Genomic DNA, 17,841 nt, shown 5'->3' with positions numbered 1-17,841 from the left:
ATCCAGTGACTAGGCCACTGTAGCGTGTGGGAATTACATCGCAGAGCATCCTGGGAGTCCAGATCTAGGGGTTTCCCCAAGTGTTCTCTAGGCTCTGGAGAAGCATCCTCGAGGTGGCCAGTGTTGGCAGCAGACAGGACCCCAGGGATGGCAGCCCCTTCCTGTTTCCAACACGCTCTGCTCTCTGCTGCCAGGGCTCTCTGTATTTCAGAATCTTTGCACTTTTTGTAGGCCGGAGCTGCTTGGGGATGGGCACAGCAATCCCTCGGGTCCTTCTTGAGCCCTCGCCGATGGAACCCTGCTTGTTGGGTCCAGGCGATTCTGGACAGCAGCTCCCACTGGGAAAACGGGCCGGTTCCAGTACAGCGACCTCTTGGTGATGTGCTGAGGCCCAGTCTGTGCTCCTGGGATTCCCCATCGTCAGGGCAGTCCACGAAAGGCGCCGCCGGCTGCTCAGGTGGAATCTTAGCCCCTGGCCAAGGCCATGCAAAGGATCGGTTTGGTGGTTTCTGACTCTTGGCAGCCTGCAGTGAGGTGCTACTCGTTTCCTACTGCCGCCCGGCATCCTCTCCGCTGATGATGAAGCCCCTTCAAGAGAGGCCTTCCCTCAGCTCCGAACTCCATTTCCGCAAACAAACAAACGCGCACGACTTCCCCATCTGGGCAGCCCTTTGGGGTTGGTGGAGGGCGTAAGGATGCTGCCCACAGAGGGCCTTTGGACCGCTCCATTGGCGTGCTCCAGCTGCCCGCAGCCTTTAGAGCCAGCTTTAGAGCTGGTTCCAGGTGTGTTTCCCTCAGGGCTTGACCTGGAGATATGGCTGTTGCCGTTGTCATGATCGTGAGCATGGGATACTCCTGTCTTTCTCCTCAGACTTTCTCCTATTCGGGGCATTCTGGGACTTCCCTGAGGTCACGCTTTGAGTCCCAAGGCAGGAGGAGGAGGAAGAGGAGCAGCTAAGCAGTCTCTAGCCTGTGACTCAGTTTCTCAGCCCGGGGAAATGAGGGGCTCTTCTGGAAGGAAAGGAGAGTCAGAAAGTCCTCTCCTTTTGTGCCCAGCCTTTGTCTGACCCGATCGTGTCCCTGTGAGTGCCCAGTCCGGGTGGGCGATCGTCAGTGTACATTGGGTACGTGTGTGACGCCTGCATGGAGGGACATGTGTAGTCTGTACCCACGGGGACCCCCGTGCTGCTGGGAGCAAGGGAAGGCCAGAGAGCTGGAGAGCAGAGGGCCTGGAATGCCCTCTCAGCAAAATGGCGCCTTTCCCTCTGGGCCGGAGAGCGAGTGGGAATGATTGTGGGGAATTCCGTTTATTTTGGCCCCTAACAGACGGGGGCTGGCAGTGGGATGGGGGGGAACGTCGAGAGGGCTCGGAGTGCCCGTCGGACAAGTCTAGGGCTTGTCTCTGGCCCATTTAGGACTGGGGAGGGTGCCAGCAGTTTTCCCCAGAGACCAGTGGCAGGCCAGGACCCTCCTGCTGTGGTATCCTCTGCCCGAGTTCTCCTTGGGCCAGCTGGTGCCCAGGGGCTCTGTTTCCCCAATCGGGCTGCTTTTCCTCCCCTCCCTCCTCTGTGAGACAGAAATCCTGGTCTTGGGGTGTTTTCATGGGGAGCCCAGGCAGAGGCTCAGAGCTCAAGGCCCTGGTCCTGAGTGGAGAGAAGGGGAGCTGGGGGAAGGGAAAGAGGGAGGAGGGAAGGAGGCCCCCTGGGGAGGGGGCTGCAAACCATTAGGGCAGGTTATCTTTCTGGCAAGGCTGACAGAAGGAACGTCTGGAAGGAGTTAGCACCAGCAGCCCATGGGGGTGGGGGGGAGAGGCCAGGATGGGGGGGACAGGGCCCTGGGCTGCCTAATGAGGCCAGGCGAAGAGGATTCCCACGGAGCCCTGAGAGCAGGAGACAGGGCAGCCCCCACCCCTGTGCCGCTGATAGGAATGGGGGCTGCTGGGACCTCTCAGGCCCTGAGCCACCCCCTCCCCAGCCGTCTGGCTCCCTGCAAGGATTCCCTCAGCTCCAAGCCCGAGGCCTTCTCTCCTTCCCAGAGAGGTGGGGGCCCGGGGCACCCCCACGCCTAGGCATAGCCTCGGTCCTGAGTATCCGCATTCCTGCCTCTTCCTTCCGGTGAGTGCTGTGTGTTGGCTGGGCTGGGGGTGAGGAGGAAGAGACTGGCAAGGCCCCTGCCCTCTGGCCGGCACCTTTTGAGACCTGCTGAATATCTCCCTGAGGCATTACTCTGTCCCTGCCACAGAAGTGCAGGAAGCTTGAGAGCGCAAGGGACGGGCCCTTAGAGGATTTGAACCCGGCCCTCGTATTGTTTCTTGACTAGACTGTCCTTAGGTGTCCTCACCTCCAGGCTCGTGCCAGCAGAGGACCCTTCCTCGAGTACAGCTCTAACCACAGCAAGGCCCTTCCCTTTTCTGGGGCCAGCCCCTTCGTCTCCTTCTCCGGAAAGTGAGGGAGCAGGACCGACGGGATCTGGGGCCACTCCCTTCCTCAAGAACCTTCAAAGGCTCCCCTCTGGCTCCCAGAGTGGAACCTCCTTAAGCAGGCATTCAGTCCTTAAAGCGATCCTTCTCAGGGGCCTGGGCTAGGCTGGCTGTTCTGAGGAGGCTCCTGCTCTATAGGGCTCTATAGAACGGGCTGAGGTAGGCAACCTGCCCAGTGGTGGCAAAGTTGGCACATTGGGGGGGGGCAGGAACAAACCAGAGGACACAGGAGACACAAGCGTGTTTGGAGGCAGCAGAGGAGGAGCTGCTGAAGCCAGGCTGAGGGCCGTGGAGCAGATGACTCGGAATGGAATCCTGGGCCCTCCTTCATTTGAAACAGGAGGCAAGGAAGGCAGCGCAGAAGGGGAGGAAGAGGCAGGGGAGGGAGCTCCCAGGGAAGGGCTTCCGCTGTTCCCCACTGAAACGCGGGGAGGGAGGGCAGAGGGTGGCTGCAGTCGCTGTGGCAAATGGGCCAGTGCATGGATGCCTTGCTGCAGTGAGGGCCCAGTCAGGAGCTCTTCCGAGCTTTCTCCAGCTTCCTTCAGTGGCAGGGCCTAAAGGCCGCGGAGACCCCATCCAGGAGCCCCGGAGCTGGAAGGAGGAGGGGGAGGGGCTGCTCCGTGAGGCTCCCCCAGGGCCTGGGGGTGTGAATGAAAGGGCTGAAGGGCCGCCCGGGGTGGGGTGGGGGGGGGCTTCCTTCTCCCATCTGGTCTGGATCCCTCCTGCTGGAACCTTCTCTCCCACAATCCCCCGGGGGAGGAGCAGTGGCCATTTCCTGCAGAGACCAGGTGTGAGTGGAGGCTGGACTAGGGCGCCTCCCAGCCACGGGCCATTTCCAGATCTGCAGAGCCTTCACTCGGCCAGCCCTGGAGGCCTTCCGCCCGGGCCAGACCCAATAAGTGAGCGAGCCTGTGCCTAGCATCAGCCACTGGGCCAGAGCAAGCCCGCACTCGGCTCTCCTGTTGTCCAGCTGGGCTTCTCCGGGCCTCCCTTTGCAGCCCTTTTCAGACGAATGCACAGGGGCTGCACGAAGTGCTCCCAGGGTCCCAGGAAGCCCCAAATCCCTTCAGAACTTGGCCGGTGGACACATTTAGAGAGGTAGAGCTGGGGGGCCTCGGGCGAGCTCCGGTGACTTCCCGGGCCCTCAGTTTCCTCATCTGTAAAACGAGAGAAGCAGAGGGCTGAACGAAGGCCTCAAGGAACGGGAGGACTCGTCTCGCCTGGCCCCCTCCATCTCTAGAGGAGGAACTTGACGCCAGAGAGGGAGAGCCGTGTGGCCTCCTGTAACTTCCAGTGGCGCCGGGCTCCCAACACAACGGCTTTGGCCAGAAGCCCCTCTGTGGCCCGGTGATCGGGGGAGCCCGCCGACTGCCAGGGCCTTCCTGCTTGAACTCCTCTGGGCCCGAGGCCCATGCGATCCGGGGAAGCGGGCCCCAAGGCCATTGGCAGCAGGCTTGGCTGAGAATGGGTCAGAGGCGGCAGGGAAGGGTGCTCGGCCCTTGTCATCGTCGTTTTAGGTGCGGACAAGACCAAAGAGCCACAGAGTTCTCCGTGCAAGCCTGGGAAAAGTGTGCCCTGGGCAGCCCTGCCTGCCAGGTGCCTGGGAGATGCCTTTGCATGAGGATTCCATTGGCTGGGGCACCTGGACCACAGAAGCTGCCACTGAGCAGGGGAGTGATGCCCGCCCTGCTCAGACCCCTCTGGGGCACCACACTGACAAGTCCCTCCAGAGAGCCAGGGAGCCCAAGACCATGAATGGCCACTGATGGCCCCGAGCCTCTGGGCGAACGCGAGAGCCGTCTTCGAAGGCGGGCAGAGGGGTTATGCCGCTTCTGCTTGGCCCGCGGGAGGCAGAGCTAGGAGCAGCCATGCTGGGAAGGTGCCAAGCAGCAGCTTGAGGCTGAGAATGGGTTGGCCTGCCTTGGGAAGGGGGGGCAGGTAGGACAAAGCGGAGTAGCCCCCAATTCTAGCGGGAGCCAGAAGGGTGGGCACTCACTTGCTGGCCGTGGAGTAGGTAAGGGGATTCCTGTTCGCCTGCCAACCCCACCCCATGCCAAACACTGGGTCGGGAACAGAGCGGCCATTCAAGAAAGGCTACCTGGAGGGCTAAGGCCAAATAAGGGGCACCCCTTGGTGGCCTCTGAGGTCCCTTCCAATGATGACTCTTGGCTTCCAGCCTCTGGCCTCACACTTCTCAACTGGAAAACCAAGGGCTAATCTGTGGGCTTCAGTCTCCTTCTCTGTAAAATGGGGATAACGGCCTTCCCCCTTCCTCCAGGTCTGTTGTGAACAGAGCCCATTGCACACACGCACGCACACACACGTGTGTGAAATACTCTTTCTAAATGCCAAATGGAAACAGACAAGGTCCAGCTGTGTTGGTCCTTTCTGCCTAGGGGGCGGAATACATGAAAGCAAATCAGCTACCAGGAGATCCTTGGGCCGTGGCTGGGGGGGGGGAGATGCAGCACCAGGTAGCTCGGAGGGACACCTGCGGGCTCTCAAGGCCCAGCTCTGCCTGGCTCGTCCATGAGTTGTGCCAGCCGTGTCCTGCTCTTGGCGACCCCGTGTGGGGTTTTCTTGGCTGAGATACTGGAGTGCTTTGCCATTTCCTTCTTTGGCTCATTTCAACAGATGAGGAAACGGAGGCCAACAAGGTGAAGTGACTTGCCCAGGATCACATGGATGCTAAGCTTCTGATGGCAGATTTGAACTCAGAGGAGTCTTCCTGACTCTTCCATGGTGCCACCCAGCTGCCCCAAATGAGACTCTCTTTCTTAAAAGATTTTCCTTCTTCTGAGGTTAAGATTAGGATTTTCCCTTCTTATTCCCTTATGAGGAGAGATTGAGCAGCAAAATGGCCTCCTTGGCCGCACCGTGAGGGAAGTGAGAGAGCGAGGAAGAGCCGCAGATTTGGACTTCGGACCGTCAGACTAGAGATCTCCCCGGGCTACGGTGGCCAGGCCCCAGCCCCTTAGTTCCGAGAGCCTACGGTTCCAGAGACTGCCCAGGGCAGATTCCCTCCTGAGATCTTCTACCTCTTGGGGGGGATTCTAAGCCAGAAAACCTCTTAAGGGCTCTTAGCTGTAACCAGAGGATAGTGTCCTAAGTGTCAGAGAAAGTGCTATTTAATCTGCGATTCTTATCCCAGCTAGACTACCATAGCTTGATGGCTGCTGCTGGTTGTTGTTTATTGTTCAGTCTTGTCTGGCTCTTTGTGATCCCTACTGGAGGGGCTCGCCATGGCTGGCCATTTCCTTCTTCAGCTCATTTTTACAGATGAGGAAACTGAGGCAAAGAGGGCTGAGTGACTGGCCCAGGGTCACACAGCTAGTAAGTGTCTGAGGCCAGGTGTTTTGGACTCCAGGCCCAGTGGTCTCCCCACTTTGTCTGTAAAAATGAAGGGGCTTGTCGTGAGATGCTTTTGAAAGATGGCCTTCCAGAAGGGGAGCCTGGGAAGATAGAGGATGAGTGGGAGCCGGAACAGTGAGGGGATGGGCAGGAAGGTAGGGAGAGACTAGGAAGAGATGTGGAGGCTTTGGGACAGGAAGTAGCCAGTACATCAACGTTTAGTAAGAGACAAACCACTGAGTCTTCCTTCGGAGTTCTGGGCGTGCCTGGGTGTGGTGGGAGACTCCGTGTCTAGCTCGGGGGGCTTAGCTTATCCTGGGCCCCACCCTTATCCTTAGGGAGGTCCTAGGAAGAGGGGCCACCCTTCACTCTGGGTCCCACCTCTGCCCCCACAGTTCTAGCTTTCTTTCTGCTGACCCCTGACCTACTCAGCGACTCCTCTTTCTTCAAGTGAGGGCCAGCAAGGCAGGGGAAGACCAGCCAGGTCTTGTGGGAGGCCAGAGGACGGGGAGATCTCTTCACACACTGGCCCTTCTCCTTGGACCGGAGGGCTCCCTGAATGGCCTGAATGGGCTGGGACCTTAGCCCTGGGCCCAGCACGCGGCCAGGCTCTGGGAGGAGGAGGAGGTGACTTGGGATGCTAGTGTGCATGCGTGGAGGGCTGTCTCTGTCCAGGATAAGTGAGGCCCTCCTCCTGCGTGGAGCCAGCAGGAATCAATCTGACTGGGAGACAAAAGCACAATGGCTCCGGCGGCCTTCCCATTTAGCGGAGAGCCCGGGCAGATATGGGAGGAGGAATCATTGCTAAGCACCTACTGTGCGCCAGGCCCACTCTGACCACTTGCCCTACTTGCAAGCGCCTTCCACTCTGATGGGGAAGGCGAGGACCTACCTGCCTATGGACTCTGAGAAACACAAGGAAACAGGAAGCAGTGCCCAAATGAGAAGGGGTTGGGGGAACAGATGGACAGACAGATGTATTTTTAGAGCAAGTTTCTCTGGGAAAAGCTCGCTTCGTTTCTCAGATATATAGGGAGCTATCGCCCCACTTCCCGACTGCTTAGAGAAATGCTAATGCAAACCCAGCAGACTGGCCAATGTGACTGACAGCTGCTGGAGGGGACGTGGGAACATTGGCATACGCATGCCCTGTTGGTAGAGCTGCAAAACCAGTCCGAAACATTTTGTAGAGCGACTCGGAAAGAGGCTCTCGGGCCCAAAGGTACCGCGTGTGGCCCAAACTCTCGAGAGCAGCCCTTTTGGCTGCCCATCAGCTGGAATATGGTGGTGCAGGCCTGCTGCCGGGCCATGAGCAATGACGAGCAGGACGGTTCCGGAAAACCTGGGAAGAGTCCCACGAACCGCCGGTGGCGGCGGCACACAGGAAAGCGAGCGGAAGGCACGCCGCACGCACACACACACACATCGTAAGGCTGATCCTCGGGAAGGCTCGCAGCAATACAGAGATCCGAGGGGGCCAGGATGGAAAATGCTCTCGTCCTCCTCCAGAGAGAACCCAGGAACTCTGGATGCAGATGGAAGCCGCCTCGCAAATCCAAACTGCTTGTGTGATTTCGCGAGCGTGTTTTCTCGTGCAGCACGGCTGATACAGAACTCTGTTTGGCCTGACCTCACGTGGCTAATGCAAAGCAAAGTGCCCGCCTCTGTGAGCGAGAGGGAGGGAGGGAGGCAGCGAAGGGGGCCCGCAACCTTTTCGAAAATGATGGTTCAGAAACGGCCGTGTCATTGGGGGCAGTTCAAAGAGATCAAAGTTTTTCTCCAGAGAAAGGAAACACTAAGTCGCTGAATCCAAGGAAGGAGGGCGGAGGGCACCAGCAGTTGGGGGGCCGGGGCAGAAGAGGGTCAGGAAAGGCCGAAGGAAGGGAGGGATTGTGTGGCTGGAGGTGCAGAAAGTAGAGCCGAGCAGAAAGAAGGCCAGCTTGGCCTCGTCTCCTCGCAGTGCAGGGGGGCCATGGTGGGCTTGAAGAGCTAAACGGGAGTTTACATTTGATCCTGGAGCTAGCAGGGAGCCCCCAGGATTGGCCTGGTGGAGGCGTCACATCCCATCACATCGGGATTGGAAGAAGATCGCTTGGCCAGTGGCCAGTAGAATAAGCTGGCCCGGTGAGCCCCGATGCCAAGAGACCCATCCCGAGGCCGCCGTCGCGAGGACCTGCGTGAAGACGGGAGCCATGGCGACGGAGAGATGCTGGGCCCGTCTGGACGCTGCTAGACTGGATCCTTTGGGCGAGGGAGGGTGAGGACTCCAGAGAAGAGACAGTGCCGGACGGAAGAGGGAAGGACCCGAACTCTGGGAACATGGGAAAGAAATCGAAAGAGGTCCAGTCGAGCGTAGCTGTCTCGAGGCTGGGACTTTGTCATTTTCGCCTGCTGGAAACATAAGCGCTCTTCGAACCGAATAGACCAAAAAGCACAGTTGGAGTCGGGAAAAGCCTAGATTCAAATCTTGCTGCAGATACGCTCTAGCTAGTGACTTCAAGTCCTCCGAGCCTCAGTTTCCTCACCTGTACGATGAGAACGATGCTACTTCCTGGGTCTTATTGGGAGGATCCCCATGAAGTGGAAAGCGCCGAAGGAAACGTGCAGAATAGTTTCCAGAGTCACCGACTCCCGCTCCCTTCCCTTCCCCAACCCGTCCTGCACCTGCCCAAACAGGAATGAACGCTTGGGAGGTGATCTGGCTGGCACAGTGGAAAGAGAGCCTGATTGGGCGGCAGGGGAGCCAGGCTCCAAACCCAGCTCTTCTCACCGCCTCCGTGCCTTTTGGTCCAGCCGTCCTTTCCTCTCTGGGCCACCTCAGTCTCTATTTGATGACAATGAGGAGTCACTAGGTGACCTCCCGGCTCTGCGATCTCTCAGGAATGGTGAGGGTTTGAGAGGGACGGAACCCAGTCACAGGAGTAGGTTGCGGAGCTGAGGAAAAAAGAAAAAATAACGACCGTTTCCATAGCCCCTACTGTGTGCCAGGCACTGTACCAAGTGCTTCGCAGATAGGCTCTCAGACCAGTCTTCCTGGAGGAGCCAGCCCTGTTCACTGGAGCAGACAAGAGGCACGGCTATCCCAAGAGGGACAATCCCTGGCATGCCCTAGAAAACCAGGAACTCTTCCAACATAAGCACTGGCCAAGGGTAGGAGGAGCCGCCATCCACGGGAAATGTGGGCAGACTCAGCCCCAGAGAGACGGCTCCCAAACCATGGCCTTACCCTGGAAGGCAAAGGCCAGCAGCAGGGACCCTCATCCCTAAAAGGAACAGGAAGTCTTTTAGGGTCCTGCTTGTAAGCCTGCTGCCTGCCTTTCCACAATGTACTAACCGTGTGTCCGTGTGTGTGTGTGTGTGTGTGTGTGTGTGAGAGAGAGAGAGAGCGCTTGGGCAAGTCCTCTCCTCTCTCTGGCCTGCCTCAGTTGCCTTGTCTGTAACATAGAAGTAACACACTCCTTGTGCCACCTGCCTCCCTGGGCTGTGGCAAAGAAAGAGACCTGTAACCCTACAAAGCAAGTGCAGTAGGAATGTTCACTCCAGATGAAATCTTGGCTTCTTGGAGGAAGGAGAGAGCATAAGAGGTTGGGAAGAGAGAAGGACAGTAGAGTGGGAGCAACAAGGGTTGAGCCTCGCCTTCCCTGAAGGAGCGCTCACCGGCTGGGCGGCTATGGGCAAGCCACCTCCCTTCCTGTGCCTCTTTCCTCATTGGAAAAGCCAGGACAATAGTGTCTTCCTTACAAGACTGTGGCGGAGTTCAAGTGAGCCAATGTAGGGGGAGAGGATGTAGTCCACGTGATCCCCGCTGACTCAGCTGAGGAAAATCACCAGATATATTAATAAGGTATTAAACTGACTTTAGAGCCGAGACCATGCCCTGATCCCTTTATGAAGGAAAAGCTCATTTGTAATGGGGAGAAGCTCGAAGCCCTCCCAAACCAATCAGGAGTGAAACCAGGGTGCCCCTTATTAGCTCTGTTATGGAACATAGGACTAGAAACATACACCAGCAACGGCAAGGAGAGAAGAAAAAGACCCTGAAGGCACCAGAACGGGCAGGGATCTCTGTCTGTGGTCGGCAGTTTATGTGGAAAACCCTAGGGATTGCAGGAAAAAACTTAGTTGAAATGATCCATAACTTGGGCAAAGTGGCAGGATAGAAAAGAATGCCTCAGAAATCATGGGCGTATCTATGTATCACTAACAAAGCCCTGCAAGAAGATGCTCCACGGATAGAAGGCAATACCTGGGAGTACACCTGTCAAAAGCAACCCAGCCAGGAACTCCACGAGCACGATTATAAAACATTTTTCCCACAGATAAAGTCACGTCTAAACAATTGGAGAAATAGTAAGTGTCTATGGATGGGCAGAGCCAACCCTGCCTAAATGAATGTACTTATTTGATGTCATCCCAATTAAATGAGCAAACATTTATTTTACAAAAATGAGCAAATGACAAGCCACGAAGTGATTCATCCCTATGTCCCAGGGTCTGTGCTGAGCACCGGAGACACAAATACATGCAAGCAAGACAGCTCCTACCCTCTAGCTGAATGCTAATGGGAAAGTTCAATCCATGCAAGGGAAACCAGAGCTACAATGGAGAAGAAGGGAGGGCAAGTGGCAGGGGTGGAAGCCAGGAGAAGAAGCACTCTGAAGGGTGGTGGTGTGCCTGAACTGACCGGGAAGGGGCTCTAAGAAAGAGAAGGTGAATCCAGTGCCCTAAGGTCCGAGTTTGAGGGTGGGAGGGGGGCGGGGGAGCGCCTCTCTGACTGAGCCAAAAAGGGGGAAACGGAGAACAAAATAAAAATGAGCAATGGCTGGCAAATGAAAGCATTCAAGCAATTCGGGAGGGGCTTAGGGCAATTTGAGGGATGGAGCACATCCCCCCCCCCCAGGTCATAGAAGGGAAGCTTTATCATAACTAGTCCTGGCCTATCCAGTTAATGCCTTTGCTAAGGGTGTGTCTACTGGCATATCTGGCACATCAGTGGAGGCTCATGAGCTATAGGTTAGGCGCAGAGACCTCCAAGGTTACCCCTCCAGAACCCAACACAGTCACGCCAGATCTTGTTAGTGTGAGGCCCAAGTAGAAAAAAGAGCCAAGAGGGGTGCCCTTAAAGGTGTGTAACGACGCCTGTTGTTATTTATTCGTTGGGTGACCACCTCAGGCAAATCCTTTATGCTCTTGGGGACTGCCTTGGTTTCTCCTTCTGTAAAATGGATGACTGACCTCCGAGAGCCTGGCCAGCTCCCGATCTCTCTCTCTCTCCATCAACTTGGCTGGGCTGAGAGCAGTCAGCAGCTGGAACAGCTAGGGGTGGGGGTTGGGAGGTGGAGACAGCCTCTTCTTAGAAGGGTGCAGTGGGTGGAAGGGGCTGCTTTAGGCAATGGGTCCCAGGGAGCCTGCAAGCGCCTCTTGTGACCAACATTGCAGACCCTGGGCCCGCCCTCCCTCCTGGGGAATACCCAGCTAGCTGTCGGAGGTGGGTGAGAGAGGATGGGTTAAGCTGAGGATTACGGGGTTGGGGGTGGGGAGGCCTGGTGGTTGGCGTGTGCTGTAGGCTGCTGCATCCCTAGTGGCTTAATCCGATTACAGGAGCATGGCCCTGACAGCCCCCAGCCCCAGCCCAGCCCCAGGGAGGGGAGGAGAAGGGAGTCCAGCTTGGGGCTGGCAGCTGGGCATAAGCAGCCCCACACCGGTGCCAGCTAGGAAAGGCAGGCCGGGAGGCACAGTTCTGAGGGGTTCTTGCCCTGCCCACCTAGGGGCTTTACACCTTGTCCATGGTTACTCCCTAGTGGGAAGGGGAGCTCAGGTGTCCCGTCCCACTGAGGGGTCTCGCCCTAGGTGGGCCGGGCTTGTGGAGAGGCAGGGGGATGGCTTTGGTGACTTCGGAAGGGGCTGGGTAGGTGCAGGAAGGAGAGAGGTAAGAGAAGGGGAAGGAGGAGGGGACGAGGAAGAAGTGAGGGGCAGGGAGAGGAGAAGGGGGCCCAACGAGGCCAGGACCGTGTTCTCTGGCCTTGTCTGGATTGGCCCCTGGGGCCCGGGGACAGTTCTGTGGCTTGCTGGCCGCAGGGAAGCCCTCTCATCCCCTTCTCCCACGCAGGGGGCATTTCTGGGACTCCAGCCAGTAACGGTGCTTTCCTCGGCCTGTGGGCTCTCCTGGCACTGGGAAGGGGGCTCCACCTACTCGAAGGGTCTCCGTCCATCAGCTCGGGAGGGACAGAATGGGCCGGAGCGCAGCTTCCCGGGTGGAGAGGGGACCCTAGGCCCCATCCAGAGCTCAGAGCTAGGGCTCGTCAGAGTAGGAGCAGGTCCCAGATGCCGGAGCTGCTTCCTGGAGTGGGGGCTCGCTGCCCCCCCCAGCCCGTAACCCCAGGAGAATTCTGTAAGCTGTTCTAACTTGTCAGCAGCCACTTCAATGCTTGCACTCCTGTCTGCCTTTGCTTTTAGGGCCCCCAAATATCAGGAATGCAGGTTGAGTCAGGAGCTCACGGGGGCGGGGGTGGCTCTGGCCCTCAGGCCTCTCGAGTAGGTAGGTGGAGGGCGGCAGCCCTCTCAAGAGGGGCTCTGCTTGGTGGGCTTCTTCCCTTTGGCTTCCCCGGCCCCGTTCCTCCTCCTTACCTGGCCACTCCTTGGGCTTCTCGGCCAAATCTTCCCCTGCCTTCCGCCCCATGAGTGGAGCCGGCCTCGGGGCTCTGGCCTGGACCCTCGCCTTTGAGCTGGCACCCTCTCCCAAGTCCTCCTTCGGCTCCATGTTCTTCTTGTCTGCTGACACCTCCACCACTAAGGAGAGCCCTTCGCCTTTCTCCCACACGGCACCCTTCCCCAGGTGGCCCCAGGAGCCTTCCCGCCACCCTGGTTCAGGATCTTGGCTTCGTCCTAGCTTTGGCCCTCCCCCGCATGCCCTGGCATCCAGTCGGGGAGACGACACGAGCGAGCCCCGGCTATCCCGGGCAGATGGAGGACCTGCAGCTTCTGGGACACAGCACACGGATTCCCCGACACTTCGGGGCCACGCCAGCTCCTCGTGATCTCCAAGCCACGTGCGGGGAAAAGCCCCACAGGAGCTGCGACGGGCCCATCCGACGACCCCGTGCTGAAAGGCTCAGGCTGAACGCCCCTCGCGATCAAAGACTTCCCAGCTGGCAGTGGGTGTCTCCGGCGCTTCCTAGTCCAGCGGAGGAGGAGGAGGGTCATTCGTATTTGCGTTTCATGGGCGCCCTTTTCGATGTTCTGCTGGGGGAGCTGAGTGGCCACGATCCCAGAGAACGCCCGCCTCTTCGGGGCCCCCAAAGCGTGGCGGCAAGGGGAGAGCTGAAACTCTTCCAGGGCAAGTGTGGCCCAGCGCGTCATGCAGGACCCACAGGGCTAGAATCAGAGGGCGCTTTGACACGCGGCTCACGTGAAGGCTAGCCCGGGGATGGAACGTAACATGGCGTAACCGGCCGGGATCATAGGATTCGAGCTCTCGGCAGGAGAGGAGCCATAAGGAGGCCTGAGACTCGCCCTCTCACTTTGCAGAGGAGGAGACTGCAAGCCACTGAGGGAAGGGGTGCGCCTCAGGTCCCACACCGTTGGTGAGCCATGGAGTCTGTGTTTGAGCCCGGGTCCTCTAGCTCCAAACGTAGCCCTCCATCCACTGCGGCATGCAAGTCTGCACGGGGTCTCTCCTGTTCCTTTGAGCTCCACTTTACAGATTAGGAAACTGAGGCTTAGAGAGCTTAAGTGACTCCCCTCGGGTCAAACGGCATCGGGCTGCAGAGCCCAGGCTGCGGGAGGCTGCGCCCCGACTCACAGGTGTCCCGGGGCAGACCTGTGGGAGCCCCTTGGCCACAGGTGGACAACATTCCAGAGACCGGGAAAAGCCCTCGGGGGCCAGGAGGGCCACCCACAGGGCCCTGACGGGGCCCTGAGGCTGGACCTATGAGGTCTCTGGGTAAGAAAGGACCTGGAGGAAGGGGCAGATGGGAGAGGGTGAGGGTTCTGGGCCCCAGGCAAGTAGCTGGAGGCCACCCAGGTTGCCAGCTCTGTCTTCTGTCTCCTCTCCCAGTGGTACCCTCTGTTCTGCCCCATGAACTCCACCACTTAATCTTAGGAGAGACGATTGGTGCGATGTTGGGGGTGGGGCACGTCGGCGGAGAAGAAGAGGCGAGGGCCCAGGAGGCTCCAGCCATGGGGGGGGGCTCTCCTCTCCCACCCTCTTCCCAGAGCTCGGCTTGCTGACTCCCACCACGACAGCCTGGAGCAAGACTTGGCAAGAGGAGACAGGTCTGAGGGGGGGAAGAGGGGCGGGTTCGTCTTTTAACCGTTTCTTCATTTCCCCACTGGCTTCTGACTGGTGCTGCAGGCTCCGCACTTGGGGGGAGGATGGGGGCGTGGCAGCCCCGCCTTCACGCAGGGGCCTGCCAGGGTCCCTGCCCCCCCTCGGAGCTCTGGGTGAAGCTCATTAGCTCCAAGGAGAAGCCCTTGGCCTTCCCCTCCCCAAAGCTTGTCACACAATTAGCTGCCATCTACCCGCAAGTTACTGTGTAATTAGGTGCTGGGCCAGGCCATTAGCCTGCCCTGCCTGCAGCTCACTCCTAGGGCCATTATCAAGCCTGCTGTCACCGGGGAACTTGGGGGTAGGGGGTGGGGAACTCATTGGCCAAGGCCGCCAGGGCATCTGCATGACAATCTCCACATTGTGGCTCTTTGGGCTGGGGATTGGCAGCTGGTGCCATTGTGTGCCAGAGAATGGGCACCCAGGCCCACGGCTCCCGCACCGTGCAGGGTGGGCCACTCCCTAAGGCTTCTTGGCCCAATGGCCTCTGAAGCTCAGCTCAGTTACCCTCTCAGGTAGGCTAAGGAGCCAGGGATGGGCTCTCGGCTACTCTGTGGGATTGCTGGGAGCCCAGAAATCCTCTTGTCTTAGCCTAGTGGTCCTCTGGGAAGGATCCTTTTTCAGTCCTGGTTCTACCCTCCTCAGGGTCCACAGGCCTCGTCTACACCAACCAGCTTTCGTCCCCTTTTAGGGCATCGCAGAACACGAGCCTCGCTTATCTGAAAGTCCTTTCCCAAGCTGGGCTCACTCTTGACGCTAACAATCTTTATCCTAAGCCTACGATAGCTCCCATCTCTGACGTCCCGTACTCGAAGGTCCTACGGGCCTTCCCAGCTTGACCGTTCCTGGCTTTAAGTCCCCTGGGAACCCTGACACTCTAGGAATCAGCAGTCACCAGAAGGCTCCCCCAATGCTTAGGCTTGGCTAAAACGTCAGGGGCCATTCGATCCACTCGGCGCCAAACCAGTGCCTGTAGTATCTACAAACCACCCACCACCTGGGCAGCCATTGCCCCACAAGGACCAGTGAGGGCTCAAAGACTTTCCCAGGAAACTCGTTCGACTCGGCAAATTGATAAACTTCCCTTTTCTCTTGGTTCCTTCTCCCCACTGTTCCTAGATCTGCCCCCTGGAGCCAAGCACAAGTCCCATTTGCTCATCTATTTGGCACGTTTACAAGTGGCTATTGCGTCTCCCTGGTCTTCTCCATCCCGAACGACTTCAGTTGGGTCTTAGACGGCCCCTCTGGATGGCCTCCAGGTTTCCATGTACTTCCCAGAACATCTTCCACCCCTTTGGGTGCTCTGGACCCCATGATTCTCTTCATGCAGCAAAAAAGTGGCCATTTTGTCAGTTGATTCTTTGGGCCCAAGTATGAGACTTAACATTTCCCCTCACTTTTCCCCTCTCCAATAGCTTGTCTTTGGGCCAGAGAGGCAGAAGAGTCTCTCTGTGTGTCTCTGTGGGTGTTGGGCCCTCTCACTTTCCCTTCCAGGACAGCTGTGGTCCTAAGGCTCCAGGCTTAGCTTCCCATTGGCGGGAAGGTTTTCCTTAGATCTTCCTTCAGTCCTTTCTGCTCTATAGCCATCTGCCACCTTTGTGGGCTCCAGAAGCAGAGAAGCCTCACTCTGAGTGGGTGTGCGCACACGTCTGGGCTGCAGCTCATGCTTTATGGAGGCCCAGGCCCGGCCTAGCTCAGGCTCGGGGCAGCAGGAACTGCATTTCCTTCCATCTCCGTACCTTGGGCAGAAGTCATTTCTCTAGAGAGTTACAAGAAAGACTAACACAATTCATTTGGAAAAAGAAACGATCAAGGCTATCGAGTGAATTAAAGAAAAAAATGTCGAAGAAGGAGGCCTGGCAGGCGTGGATTTCATCTTTATTTATTTATTTTTAAGATCAAGTTTACTTATTTAGTGGATTTAGAATATTTTTCCATGGTTCCATGATTCACGTTCTTTCCCTCCCCTCCTCCCACCCCCTCCAATAGCCAACAAGCAATTCCACTGGGTTTTACATGTGTCACTGATCAAGACCTACTTCCATATCATTAATATTTGCATTAGGGTGATCGCTTAGATTCTACATCCCCAATCACATCCCCGTTGACCCATGTGATCAAGCAGTTGTTTTTCTTCTATGTTTCCTCCTCTGAATGTGAATAGTGTTCTTTCTCCTAAGTCCCTCAGAATTGTCCTGGGTCATTGCATTGCTGCTAGTACAGAAGTCCATTACATTCGATTGTGCCACAGTGTATCAGTCTCTGTGTACAGTGTTCTCCTGGCTCTGCTCCTTTCACTTTGCATCCATTCCTGGAGGTCTTTCCAGTTCACATGGAATCCCTCCAGTTCATTATTCCTTTGAGCACAATAATATTCCATCACCAGCAGATACCACAATTTGTTCAGCCATTCCCCAGTGAAAGGACATTCTCTCATTTTCCAATTTTCTGCCACCACAAAGAGCGCAGCTATGAATATGTTTGTCCAAGTCTTTTTCCTTATGATCTTTTTGGGGTACAAACCCAGCAGCGGTATGGCTGGATCAGAGGGAATGCAGTCTTTTAAAGCCTTTGGGCAGAGTTCCAAATTGCCTTCCAGAATGGTTAGATCAGTTCACAACTCCACCAACAATGCATTAATGTCCCAGTTTGGCCACATCCCCTCCAGCATTCATTACTCTCCCCTGCTGTCATTTTAGCCCATCTGCTAGGTGTGAAGTGATACCTCAGAGTTGTTTTGATTTGCATTTCTCTAATTATTAGAGCTTTAGAACGCTTTCTCATGTGCTTATTGATACTTTTTATTTCTTTACCTGAAAATTGCCTATTCATGTCCCTTGCCCATTTATCCATTGGGGAATGGCTTGATTTTTTTTGATTTAGCTCCTTATAAATCTCGGGAATTAGACCTTTGTAAGAGGTTTTTCTTATAAAGATTTTTTCCCAATTTGTTGCTTCCCTTCTAATTTTGGTTGTATTGATTTTGTTTGTACAAAACCCTTTTAATTTAATATAATCAAAATTATTCATTTTACATTTTGTAATATTCTCTATCACTTGTTTGGTCTTTTATTTTTTAACCCTCCCCTTCCATCTTAGAATCAATCCTGTGTATTGGCCCCAAGGCAGAAGAGTGGTCAGGGTGGGCCATGGGGGTCAAGGGACTTGCCCAGGGTCACGCAGCTGGGAAGTGTCTGAGGCCAAATTGGAACCCGGGACCTCCCGTCTCTAGGCCTGGCTCTCCAACCACTGAGCCACGCAGCTGCCCCCTCTTGCTTGGTCTTAAAGTCTTTCCTTTCCTATAGGTCTGACAGGTAAACTATTCTCCCACGGCCTAATTTACTTACAGTTTCCTTCTTTATATTCAAGTCATTCGCCCATTCTGAATAGGCCGGGATTTTAATAGCGTCCAAAGCAGCCCTTATCATAGCTACCATCCAGGCTGAGAACTCGAAAGGTGGGCCAGCGAGACAGACAGACAAGCCGACCTAAGGGGGCGGCAGAAGATTACGGCCACCCCGTTTTGGACAAAAGTTCGGCTCTGACTTTGGGGGACGAGAACTCACGGTGTGGGGAAAAGTGCGGGGCCACGGCCAGGGGCACGACGAGGGGCCACGGCCAGGGGCTGGCGAGGGGCCGGCGAGGGGGCACGGCCAGGGGCTGGCGAGGGGCCGGCGAGGGGGCA

This window comes from Gracilinanus agilis, chromosome X, assembly GCF_016433145.1.
Source record: "Gracilinanus agilis isolate LMUSP501 chromosome X, AgileGrace, whole genome shotgun sequence".
Lineage (NCBI taxonomy): Eukaryota > Metazoa > Chordata > Mammalia > Didelphimorphia > Didelphidae > Gracilinanus > Gracilinanus agilis.
This window is presented reverse-complemented; position numbering follows the sequence as displayed.